This window comes from Trichechus manatus, unplaced genomic scaffold (assembly GCF_000243295.1).
Source record: "Trichechus manatus latirostris isolate Lorelei unplaced genomic scaffold, TriManLat1.0 scaffold00174, whole genome shotgun sequence".
NCBI classification, from domain to species: Eukaryota; Metazoa; Chordata; class Mammalia; order Sirenia; family Trichechidae; genus Trichechus; species Trichechus manatus.
The window spans coordinates 2,707,148-2,720,424 of NW_004444110.1; the positions used below are offsets into that span (position 1 = coordinate 2,707,148).

The following is a 13,277-nucleotide window of genomic DNA, read 5'->3' on the forward strand; positions in this document are numbered from 1 at the left end:
GTCCCTTCTCTTCCTTCAAATTACAGTTCAAGGCCCACTCCTTCCAGGGCAGTTTCTCTAATTAACATCCAGTGACCTCCAAACCACCAACATAATTCAAGATCCTCTTGGCCACTCATCACTTGTAATCATTGATGCTCCTATTTTTATAGATGGGATGTGTGTCTATGCTACTTCCCTTATTAAACTATAATCATACAGCAGGGGTCAGGTCTAATTTGACTATGTTCCCTGAAACACTAAACATCATAGTTATGTATCTGAGCATTTTTAAATAAAAGTAGCCCCCAAGGGGAATTTTATCCCATTTTCTTAGCCAATAAATTGAAAGTATCTTTATCAGTTGGGTTAAAAGAGAAAAGGAGATGAATCTGGGTATTGAAATAGCTATTGAAGGTTTGCTTCATGCCAGACATTACGTTGAACTTTTTCTTACACTTTACTTCCTATATCTCATCACAGATCAAGTGGGAGATACTGTCAAACTCATTTTACAGATAAAAGAAATGGAGAGGTTTTTTTCTGCTCAGGCTCAGAGAGTTCAGATACTTGGAATTGGACACTTAATTAGTGAGTAGAAACATTGAGACATTAACACAAAAATGTCCAACAGGAAAAATCCATGCTTTTAACCAGTTCTGACCTTTTCATGTCCATCTTCAACTGAGCTATTCTAATGAAATGAAATAATGCTTTAAACACCTCGTTTTTAATTTTAAACTTTCTAAGCTCTGGAGTTAAGGTTGATATTTCAGTAATTGACCCAACTATATGGATTGAGAATTTTAGGGTGGATCATTTCACAGTAAGCTCTTTACTCATCTGATGAATAAATATAGAAAAATAAAGAAAAAACCTTTTTTTTTTTTTTTTGTCTGCAGATGACTTTAGGGATTGATTCGTTCTATAAGGCTATCATAAAGCTTTTCTGGTTCTTTACAAAAGTATCCAATTAAAAACTTTTGTCATAATAAGAAGGAGCTAAAGATTTTTCCTCCCAATATATGGCTGAAAATAACTTATTATTACTTTTATTAGTATTATTAGCTTTTTAGACATGCCAGCTAACATAATTACTTGATCGTTTTATCTTATATGAGGTAATAGTGACTATTATAATTTATATTCTTTTTCCTTTACTATAAATCATGTTTGTTTTTAAATGAATCTGACTCAGATAGCTAACTCCAGTCAAATAATGCCTAAATTGTAGCATTTTACAATATCAAACACAACTTTCTACCAGTATGGTATAGAATGTAATATCAAATATTTATGAAAAGTAAACCATGAAGAAGGATGTTGATGGTTACAGAAAGATGTCATCAGAGACCAGACCAAATTAACTGACACAATAATTTCCCACCAAATGCAAACATCCTTGACTATAAAGAAAGATCTGCTTCATAATGTTATAAACATACCCTTCCCTGGAGCGCTGCTGATAATTAATGCCACATACTCACGGTGAGAAATATATATGAGTTCAGTCATAAATGTTCTCATGCAGTTTAAATGTCAATAAAATGAACAGCCTTTATTATTTCAGAATGATAACTTGTTCCCAGACACCGCTACTTTGCAGGGGATGATGACTGCCTTGGCACATAATGAAGTATTACGGGAACATGCCTTAAGCATTTGTGAGACACACCCTTCGCTCTGAATCAGTACAGCAAGGGCAACATACAAGGTGAATATGCTTCAGGAAATCCAACCCCTGTTCTTGCTTCCACTTATACTCTCATGCATCAGCTTATGTGAATATCTAAACCTTAGTTCAAGTTTCTTTCTTTTTTTTAAACAGAACAATGCTCCTCTTTCTTTGGATTGAAGGGCTAATGCATGGTCACCTCTATTTTATAAAAACAGCTTTTGATTATTTTTTGTAAAATCTGCAAAGACTTGACTTCTGTGGACAATTTTGTCCCACATAGATAGAGAAGAACTTATATGTATTTTTACTCCATGACACAATAAAATCATGTGAGACTGAAACATAGGTAATGGATAAAAGCAGTGATTTTATGTGGTGGGAAGAATTATAAATTGAATAAAAAATTTAAATAGGACTTCCAGCTTCAGCTCTGAAACGGAAAGAGTTTGGATGTTGTCACTTCAATCATTACAATAAGAAAAAAGCTAAACAAACCGAAAATTAATGTCTTTTCTTGGACCCATTAGAGAACAGAAGTTGCAGGTCAAACTCTCACCTCAAATTTGTGAGAGACAGGCAAATTCAGAGTCAGAGCTGAGCTCTGCATGCCTGGAGCAGAAAGCCTATGGAGCCATAATCTGTTAGGAACACTCAAATGGTAGTTTTGATGAATTTCTGGAGGCTGAGCATGGGTTAGCATGAGAGTGTGAGAAACTTGTGTATGTACAGTCTTAGGAGACAGCCATACTTTCATAGACCTTACCTTGAGGAACCCCACTAGGTTTTCAGTGAATAACCAGAAAGATCTGACTCTGGCAGGTAGAAGCGAAGAGTAATCATTGTGAAATATGCTCAGAACATTTTCCATAACAAAAGCATTCTCCAGGGAAAAAATTTACCAGAACCCTGGTTGGTGCAAACAGTTAATGCACTCGGCTGCTAATCAAAAAGCTGGATGTTTAGTGCACCTAGAGATGCCTTAGAAAAAAAGGCCTGGCGATCTAGTTCCAAAAAATCAGCCATTGAAAATCCTATGGAGCACAGTTCTACTCTAACACAATGGGGTCACCGTGAGTTGGCACTGACTCAACAGCATCTGGTTTTTTTAATTAGTGAAGATAGTGTAGGCTTTGCTGTAGTAACAAACAACCTCAAAATCTCAGTGTTTTAAATCAACAAAGGTTTACTTCTTACTTATACTACCTGTACATCTTGGGTTTGCTTGGGACCCGGTCGTACATCAGACTGAGAGCATCTATACAACTGGACTGTTGGTGTTTGTTGCAGCAGAGGGAACGAAATGTGATGGATCGTTCACCTGTAAAGTTTTTTCCCTAGAAGGTAACACCTCACTTATACTCACATTCATTGTTCAAAGAAGTCCATTGACCATGTTGAACTTTACAGGAACAGGAAGTACTATGGGTCCAGAAGGAAGAAAATAGAGCGTTAAAGAACACACCTAATGACTCCTGTGTAAGTTTATTAAGGATTTAGTCAATTACTTCAGCAAGAGAAAAAATACTGATTCCTCTTTTTTGAACAAATTTGCTTATAACCTGACTTTATCTTACTACTTTTTGCTAATTTTTTCTTTTGTGATAGGCTAATAAAGGGAAACAAAAACAGTAAGAGGATAAATGTGAGGGCTAGTGGCTAATAGTATGCAAATGATATCTTAATAAATGCTTTTGTAATGTTTCTAATCCTTCATTTATAATGTGAAGCTCATTCTTTGCAAAATGTCTTTGTCTCTTGTCATTCCTCATTCATTTTGTAACCATATTTCTTCTAAATGTACTTCGTTATCTGTAACTATTCAAATTATAATTATTTTCTCTTAGATACATAAGTAGACATTGAATAAACTCTCCCCAATGTCATTTTCCAAATTAATAAGACTCCTAATATTACACATTATATAAAATTACAAAAATGTATTAAAGACATCACAGAATAATTTGCACAACCATATTGCTGCTTGCAGTTCTGGCAACATGGTAGACTGAACTAACACAGAACTTTCTGCTCTAAAAACAAAGACAAAAACAAAAATATTGACATTCTGGATAAAAGGAAAGAAATACAATGTATATTTAAGCTTGAATAACAAAAAAAAAAAACCCTCGTTGGGATAAACGAAGAAGAAACCCAGAAGTAGTGGAAAGTGTGCAAGTTAAAGAGCTGTGGTGCAGAGTATGTCATATCTTAAGGTAGACTCTGAGAGACAACAATTAGGGTTTCACACACTCACCCAGAGACACAATAAACAGTAAGAGCTTGGCTGCTAACCAAAAGGTCAGCAGTTCGAATCCACCAGCCACTCCTGAAACCTTATGGGGCAGTTCTGCTCTGTCCTATAGAGTCTCTATGAGTCAGAATTGACTAGACCACAACAGGTTTGGTTTTTGGTTGGTAACAGGACACTAGAATGTTCATGCTTGCATTAGTCCGAGCCATGAGAGGGTTTTTCCTTTTCTATAAGAAAGCTAAATGACCCTATAGATCAGTCCAGGAAAAAATGGTAAAAAAAATATGGTCCCTGATCAGGTATCCTGATGGGAAAATAATTTTCTTATGAGAAGTCAAAATCCCAGTCTGCTTCGTGCATGGGGGCTCTTTGCAGAAGTAAACGTAAAACCACTACATAAAAATATTTCCACAACTGAATGTAAACAGAAATATCTAACAGATTTCCATAGGTAAAGATGATATCACAAATTAAAAAAAAAAAAGCCTATGAAGAAACAATCCAGCATATATTAGAGGCATTAAAAATGAGAATAATACTCTGAAAATTTGAAATAATGGATAATCTGAGATACTATTATTTTTCAAATGTTATAGGAATTAATGGAAATTAAAGAGCAAGGGAGAAAGATTGGATAAAAAGGACAGGGGTGGTAAATTGTAGCTTGCAGGAATAAAAATTTTTTTTTTTTTTTTTAATACAGTGGTCAAGAGAAACCACAGATTAAACAAAATGAAAGAGAGAATTCATGAACTGGAGAATCTATTTGAAGAGATAATCTAGATTGCCACAGAAAGAATGAAAAAGAACACTAAGAAGTAGAACTTTAAAGACATGGGAGTGACAAAGTCTAACATACAACTATCAGGAGTTTGAGGAAAAAACATAATAGACAGAGGAAGAATTAATAAAATCATATATCTTCTGATTGGCGTAATACATTGTATCCTAAGTAGTTTAAATAAAAAGAATATACATCTAGACACATTATGATGTTGTTAGTTGCTGTCAAGTCGATTCTGACTCATGGCAACCCATATGTTACAGAGTAGACCTGTACCATATGGTTTTCTTGGCTGTAATCTTAACAGAAGCAGATTGCTTGGACTATCTTCTGCGGTGCTGCTGGGTGAGTTTGAACTACCAACCTTCAGGTTAACAGTAGAGCAGAAACTGCTTGCACCCCCTAGGGACCTAGACACATTTTAGGGAATCTGTATAACACTACCAAAGCAAATATAATGTCTTAAAAGTGATCAAAGATTAAAGAACGGAATAACAATTGGATTTACAGAAGACATTCGTTGGTGCAATAGGAGCCAGAAGTTAATGACTGAGAGAAAAGTGCTGAAAGAAAATAGTTATCAACCTGGAATTCTATGTTCAGAAAAATTTTCTATTCAAAGCTAAGGTAAAATCAAGTAATTCTTAAGCAAAGATAAATCAGACTTACTTCTCATGGAAATTCACTGCAAGACTACTAAAAGCTATATTTAAGAAGGAAGAAAAATGAACAAAGAAGGAAGGAGTAGGATAAAATATGCTAAGAGAAGCAAAAGAAAGATAAATACATGGCTAAATAAATAATGGCTATAAAAACAATTACTAATAAGCTAAATCTGGGTACTTTTAGGGCAAAATGACAGTAAAATACTGTTTAGAAAAACAATCAGACCAACAAGCAGAGTGGGAGGAGATGATTATTGTTAAAGCATTTTAAAGTTCTTTTATTGTTCAAGTGGAGAATAGAAATATTCATGCAGGTTAGACTTTATTGAGACAAGTATGTTGTTAAAAACAGGACTTTACGCTCCCAGGAAATGGTGGAGGGCAGGAGTGTGCTGCGTAGCAAGTGGTTTTCTGAGAGCTGGAGTTCTTTGGGAATCTGCTTTGGTGACTAGTCGAGGTCCTTTTCAGTGAGGTAAAACAAGATTTCATTTTCAAGATGGAAGGTTGACCAGATTCAACTGTGATTTTATCTAGCTCTCATGGGCCTGTGAGTATCGACCATCTCCTTATACAAAACAGTTATAGAAAACACTGAGTGTAACTGTTAGAAAACGATTTAGAAAAATAAGATCTTCATTTAATTCTACTCTGACATACATGAGGTTGCCATGAGCCGGAACCAGTTCAATAACAACTGGTACTGGTAGAATGCAATAAAACATCTTAAAGTAGAGAATGAAGAAAATGATGAGAACGTTTCAGAGAAACAAGCATCTTCGACAGAAGAAAACTGTTTGGAATTTCAAGACAGTTTAAAACTGTGAATTTGAAGGAAGTACATATTTGAAGAATACCATCAAGAGTATCAATGCATGTGAATCTAAATCGCCTGATAGTAGGTCATGCGATGCTCTCCAAATGATTTTGTGAATGGCAATCTTCCCAAAAAAGGATTAAACAAAGAAAAAAGCAAAACTGATGAAGGAGTTTCTGGAGAAAGAAGACAAATGGAGGCTAAATGTTTAGATCGAAGAATGATCTGTCTCAGCACTTGTTAATAAAGAAGTGGAGAAGCTACAGCCAGTTGTTGCTTTATGAGTTGCAGTCCGTTACATCTGAGGAGAACAAGAAGCTAAAACTTACTCAGTTGATAGACCTCTTAGGTTAGATGTTAACAGGGTTAGATAATATACTACAACAAACGTGAAGAATACTTTAGAAATGTATAATTTTTTCTCAGAATATTCCGAGAATATTCTTTGAGAATGACAACTTGATTAAAAAATACTTATACATGTTAAAGTGAAGTTATGAACCATTAGAACTTAGAGGAAATTATTCTGCTGGACATCAATTTAGGACACTATGTTACATAAATATGCATTATGAGTTATGAAATGAAAATTCAGTATTTTGGAAAAATTTACCAAAGAAAACTTGACATATAAAGAAATGTAAAAAAAAAGTTAATGTTTAAAAATAATATGGACAATTTCTGGAAACTAGTCTTAATAAATTGTTTTGTTTATTGCTTCAAAAAGATTTACTTTAAATATTAAAAAAAAAAATCCAATCTGGTGAATGTCTAATCCTATACTGGTCTAAAAATGCATACTTCTCTCCTAAATTTATGACCCTTGTTTTCATTCAGTTACCACGTATTACCATCTGTATGATCTAGCAGATAATTAGACTCATATGTTCAAAATTTAAAAACAAACAGACCAAAAACATAAGCGTTTCCAGTAAAGGACTTCTAAATATTGAAAAGAGATAATAAATATAATTCAATCAATTCATTAGAAGTCAGGAAAGGAGAGGAAAATAAAGAGTGTGACACCATACAAAATGCAAGGGAGGAATACAAATGTATAAAATTATCACAATGTATGTAAGCTGATAAAACAGATAAGTTAAAGCACTGTTTTTATTTTTTTTTAATATTATGAATTCCTTTATATGAAACACAGCAAAACAATGACACAGAAAGGTCAAAAGTAAACAAATAGAAAACTATACATCAAACAAACACTGTATTAATATCACACCATATAGACTTGAAACAAAAAAAATATTACTATGTGTGAAGAGGGTCATTTTACAATGATAAACCAGCTATTTGCCAAGAAGATGTAACAGTCTTGGACCTGTATTTAACTAACAACATACTCTCAAATATATGAGGCAATATTTAAATAATTTCAAGAAGAAATTAACAAATCCATATGGAAGATTTTAACACAATTTTGTGAGGTAGTGATAGATCAAGCATACAATTTATTACGTATATGGACAAATGGAATAACACAGTTAACATGTTTGGTCTAATTCATCTGTATAAAACTCTTCACTCAACAATTAGAAGATAGACCTTTTGTTCCAAACACACATGAACCTTCTATAAAAATCACAAAGCAAATCGCAACAAACATCAATGAATCAATATGATATTTTCTGACAGTAAGGCAATAAAATTATAAATCTCTATGTTAAAACAGACCCCCAGATGCATATGTTTTGAATTTCAACGCAACACTATCAAAATATTTCATGGATCTCATAATGATGATGTTAATGAAAATGATGTTGATGTTGATGGAAGCCAACATCATGGGTTAAGTACTATGCCATGTTCACTATATACATTTCATAAAACCCTAAGGGTAGATTATACTAATATTAATATTTTGCTGATGAGAAAACTAAAGTACAGATCCAAGGAATGATGCAGCTGACATTAAAAGCCCAGACAATTTGACTCCAGAGACTGTGGTTTGAACCACTACAATGTGAAGAAATCAAAATGAAAGTTAGAATTAAATAGCTATAAAACACTGCATGCCAGAATGCTCCTTAGAAGCAAGGATGGTGAGACTTCATCTCACATACTTTGGACATGTTATCAGGAGGGATCGGTCGCTGGTGAAGGACATCATGCTTGGAAAAGTAGAGGGTCAGCGAAAAAGAGGAAAACCCTACATGAGATGGATTGATACAGTGGCTGAAACAATGGGCTCAAGCATAACAAAGATAATGAGGATGGCAGAGGACCGGGCAGTGTTTTGTTCTGTTGTACATAGAGTCTCTATGAGTTGGAACAAACTTGACGGCACCTAGCAACAACAACAACAAAACACTGCCTATCAAACTCTTAGAAGGCAGCAAAAACAGTATTTGTAGGGAGTTTTTTCTTAAAATCATATGATACTATAAACCAAAACCAAACCAACCTCACTGCCGTCGTCAAGTTGATTCCGACTCAAAGCGACCCTATAGGGCGGAGTAGAGCTGCCTCATAGGGTTTCCAAGGAGCAGCTGGTGGATTCAAACTGCTGACTTTTTGGTTAACAGACGAACTCAACCGCTATGCCACCAGGGTTTCCATGATAGTATAGTAGAAGATAAATTGAAAGTTAATGGGCTAAGATCTCAACACCAAAAGTTAAAAAGAGAAGAGAGACAGACTAGACTAGACTCAAAGATAATGGACAGAAGGAAGTAATAACAATAGAACAAAAATTAGTTGAACAAAAAACAAAGAAACAGGGAATTAACCAAGCCTTTTCTTCAGAAAGACTAAGAAGAAATACACTTAATCTGGCAAAACTAATCAAGAAAAAAAGTAAGGCATAGAAAAATATTAATATGATTTTTAAAAGGAACATAAATACATGTAGAACAGAGGTAATAAAAATCAACTTCAAGTTTTGTGAGAAATTTCATACCAATACTTGGGTGAACTGGCCAATTTTCTAGAATAATGTAAATTATCAAAATGGACAGCAGATGAAATAAAAATAGCATTATTGTTACTTAATCAGTGGTGAAGAACCTATCCACAAATGGCACAAATAATTTTATACACAGTTTTCACCAAATCTTCAAAGAATAGGTAACATCTATCTTAGGCATTCTTTGCAAAATAAGGAAAGCTTCCCAAAACAGCAAAGCCAGAGAGAGAGAAAGAGAGCACAAGAAAAAATTATGGGTTAATCTCATTTCTGAGAATAGATGCAAAAGTCCTAAATAAAATATTAACAAATTAGTACATATTTCTATAAAATACATAGAATTCATTTTCAAAGCATGCGGATGAGTGTTTTATAGTTGACACACTTAAATTGTTTTCTGTAACAAAGTTGCATAATGATGAAAACACTGCCAAACATCTGTCTTCAAAATTCCCTCTTGATAGCAGGAATTATTTTCCAAAACAATCTTTTTTTTTTTACTTCTTATTAAAACTGCCTCTTTTGCATTTGGACATATTAAGGATGTGTGTGTGTGTGTGTGTGTGTGTGTGTGTGTGTGTGTGTGTGTGTGTTTAAATATCTGCTAAGCAGGCATTTTTCATCACAGAAAAGGTCAGAAATTTGGAACAGTTGGTTTTATTTTTGTAAAAGAAAAATTTGTAACTCATTTTCAAATAGTCCAACTCTTTTAAGGACTTTACTATGAGACAACTAACAAACCTCTTTATAACTCAAAAGATTTTTATGTCTACTCCTCATTTTAATAAAAATCATTGTAAATATTTTTTCTACTTAATTTAATAAAATCCCTAATTCCGCTATAATATAATCTCTAAATTCCTCTGTCCTATAGCCTGAGTAATATAGCTAGTTTCAATCTATAAAATAAACTATAGTAAGGTTAATTGTTTTCTTATTTTTTTAAGCTAACAGTTAATATAAAAGGACCCTCTTCTGTATCCTCTTGGATGCAAGCACTTAAAAGCTGTTACTCTGATGAAATAAAAACTCAAACCCATTGCTGCTGAATGGATCCTGACTCATAGCGACCCTACAGGACAGAGTAGAACTGCCTTATAGGATTTCCAAGGAGCAACTCGTGGATTCGAACTGCCGACCTTTTGGTTAGCAGCCAAACTCTTAACCACTGCACCACCAAATCTCCCTGATGAAATAGAGTGGTTGAAAATCTTTCCACACTGGGTATGATCCAGTGGCTGGGTATCAACATAACTTTTAGGATAACTCCTCAAAGATGGGAGTAAGACATTCTGTCTCTATTTTGAGGACTCAAGATTTCAGTCAGAAAGGTTAGCACTGCCATTACCTACGTCTAGTAGGTGGCCACGCAATGGTACTCAGTGATCTACTCCAGAGAAAAATTTTAAAATCTGTTTTGAAGTGTTGAATTTACAGAGGCAGGCTTTTTCTCAAAACTGAAGTGTTTCTATATACACAAATGCATTATGTTAATTGCAGCTAATTTCAACTCCAATGATACATTAATTATAAAAGGTATAATACCTATCCGTAATTATAGGGCTATATTTCAAAGAATAAGACTAAAATAGTACTTACGGAAATTGCCTTATTCAAGTTCCTGAGATCTAACTCACTGCTAACTGGGGACCGTGGCCTTTATATACACTAATAGAAACCTCAACTGTCATAACATCAAGCCCTCCCAACAGACTTCTTAAAAGAAACATCTTTTTCTGTTTTAAAAGTAGAGCTAGTCTCCCTAAAAGCACATTGTACATTAGGATACCACTTGGTTTTATTTGCATTCATTAGTGCTAGCATTGAAAACAATTTGTTCTTTAGTGGAAAGAAGAAAAGAGTTTCAAGTCCTTCAATAACCCCTCTCATTAATTCTTTGTGCAAACAAATTCTAGTTTGGTATAAAGTAAGATAACCTAATGGATGTTTTGTAGAGGATGTGCAGCCACTTTGTTTACCAGTTAAGTTTTATCAAATAAAATGGACCATGAAAATCCAAGAAAAGTTTGCAGCTCTATAAATCTGAAGCTATATTTTGAACATTCCTAAAACACCCAAACTCTAAACTTCAGCTTTGAATAGATTTATAAGAGTCAAAGGTCACAGTTCTTGCAAACAGAGGAAACAGTACATAGAGTTTTTGTTTATCTTCTGTCTCTTAAAAAAAAAAATATATACGACTATCAAGGACATAAAACACCAATACTCAACTACTGGTAGCACAAGTAGGGTCCGTGGGTGTTTTTGTCTCTTTGGTTACCATGTGTAACAAAAACAGATGCAGAATAACTTTCAGATTTTCTCTATTTTGCTTTAACGGAGGGTTTAATATATTTGTTTTAAATAATAGTGATATTCCATGAAACATCTGCAAGGAGAAAGCAAATCAGTTCAATTACTCATGAATTAAAGAATATGGAAAAGATGGGAGGTGGATTGATATAGCAGAAATATTTCTTCAACTTCAGGTTGGAGGATATTAGTTTTAGTACTAGAATTTCTACTTATTAGGTATTGGACCACCGCTTGTCTGTCAGTTTGTTGTACTGTAGTGGCTTGCATAATGCTGTGATGCTGGAAGCTATGCCACCGGTATTTCAAATGCCAGTAGGGTCACCCATGATGGACAGATTTCAGCGGAGCTTCCAGACTAAGACAGACTGGGAAGGACCTGGCAATCTATTTCTGAAAAAATTGGCCAGTGAAAACCTTATGAATAGTAACAGAACATTTTTGGGAATAGTGCCAGAAGATGAGCCCCTCAGGTTGGAAGGAAATCAAAATATGACTGCGGAAGAGCTGCCTCCTCAAAGTAGAGTCGACCTTCATGATGTGGTTGGAGTAAAGCTTTTGGGACCTTCACTTGCTGATGTGGCATGACTGAAAATGAGAAGAAACAGCTGCAAACATCCATTAATAATAGGAACATGGAATGTAAGAAGTCTGAATCTAGGGAAAATTGGAAGTCGTCAAAAATGAAATGGAACACATAAACGTTGATATCCTAGGCATTAGAGAGCTGAAAAGGACTAGTATTGGCCATTTTGAATCAGACAATCACATGGTCTACTGTGCTGGGAATGACAAATTGAAGAGGAATGGTATCACATTCATTGTCTAAACCAACATTTCAAGGTCTATCCTGAAGTACAATGCTGTCAGTGATAGGACAGTATCCATACCTTACAAAGGAAGACCACTTAAAAAGACTATTATTCAAATTTACGGCACCCACTGCTAAGGCCAAAGATGAAGAAATTGAAGATTTTTATCAATTTCTGCAGTTTGAAATTGATTAAATATGTAATAAAGATGCATTGATAATTACTGGTGATTGGAATGTGAAAGTTGGCAACAAAGAAAATGGATCAGTTGTTCAAAAATATGATCTTGGTGATAAAAACGATGCCAGAGATTGCATGATAGAATTTTGCAAGACCAACAACCTAGTCATTGAAAATACCTTTTTTCTAAAACCTAAACAATGACTATTCACATGGAGCTTGCCAGATGGAATACACATGAAGAAAATGGACTACAGCTGTGGAAAGAGATGATGGAGAAGCTCAGTATCATCAGTCAGAGCAAAGTCAGGGGCCGACTGCAGAACAGACCATCAATTGCTCATATTCAAGTTCAAGGTGAAGCTGAAGAAAATTAAAACAAGTCCACAAGAGTGGAAGTGCAACCTTGAGTATAGTCCGCCTGAATTTACAGACCATTTCAAGAATAGATTTGATGCGCTGAACACTAAGGACCAAAAACCAGATGAGTTGTGGGATGACATCAAGGACATCATATATGAAGAACGCAAAAAAAGAAGACAGGACAGAAAGAAAAGACCAAAATGGAGGTCAGAAGAGACTCTGAAACTTGATCTTGAACGTACAGTAGCTGAATCAAATGGAAGAAATGATGAAGTAAAGGAGCTGGATAGAAGATTCAAAGGCAGCTCAAGAAAACGAAATAAAGTATTATAATGAAATGTGCAAAGACCTGGAGTTAGAAAACCAAAGGGAAGAACACCCTCGGCATTTACAGCCTTGGAAACCCTATGGGATTGATGTGAGTCAGACTGGACTCAACAGCAGTGGGTTTGTCTGCTTACAAAACTGAGATTCTACAATATTTGTCCTTATATGATTGACTTATTTTACTTAGTGTATGT

At 34.6% G+C, this 13,277-nt stretch overlaps 1 pseudogene; it reads left to right on the plus strand.

Moving 5' to 3' along the window:
• Positions 1-365: 365 nt before the first annotated feature.
• Positions 366-6,660, plus strand: LOC101342702 (swi5-dependent recombination DNA repair protein 1 homolog pseudogene; annotated as a pseudogene).
• The last annotated feature ends 6,617 nt before the right edge of the window (positions 6,661-13,277 follow it).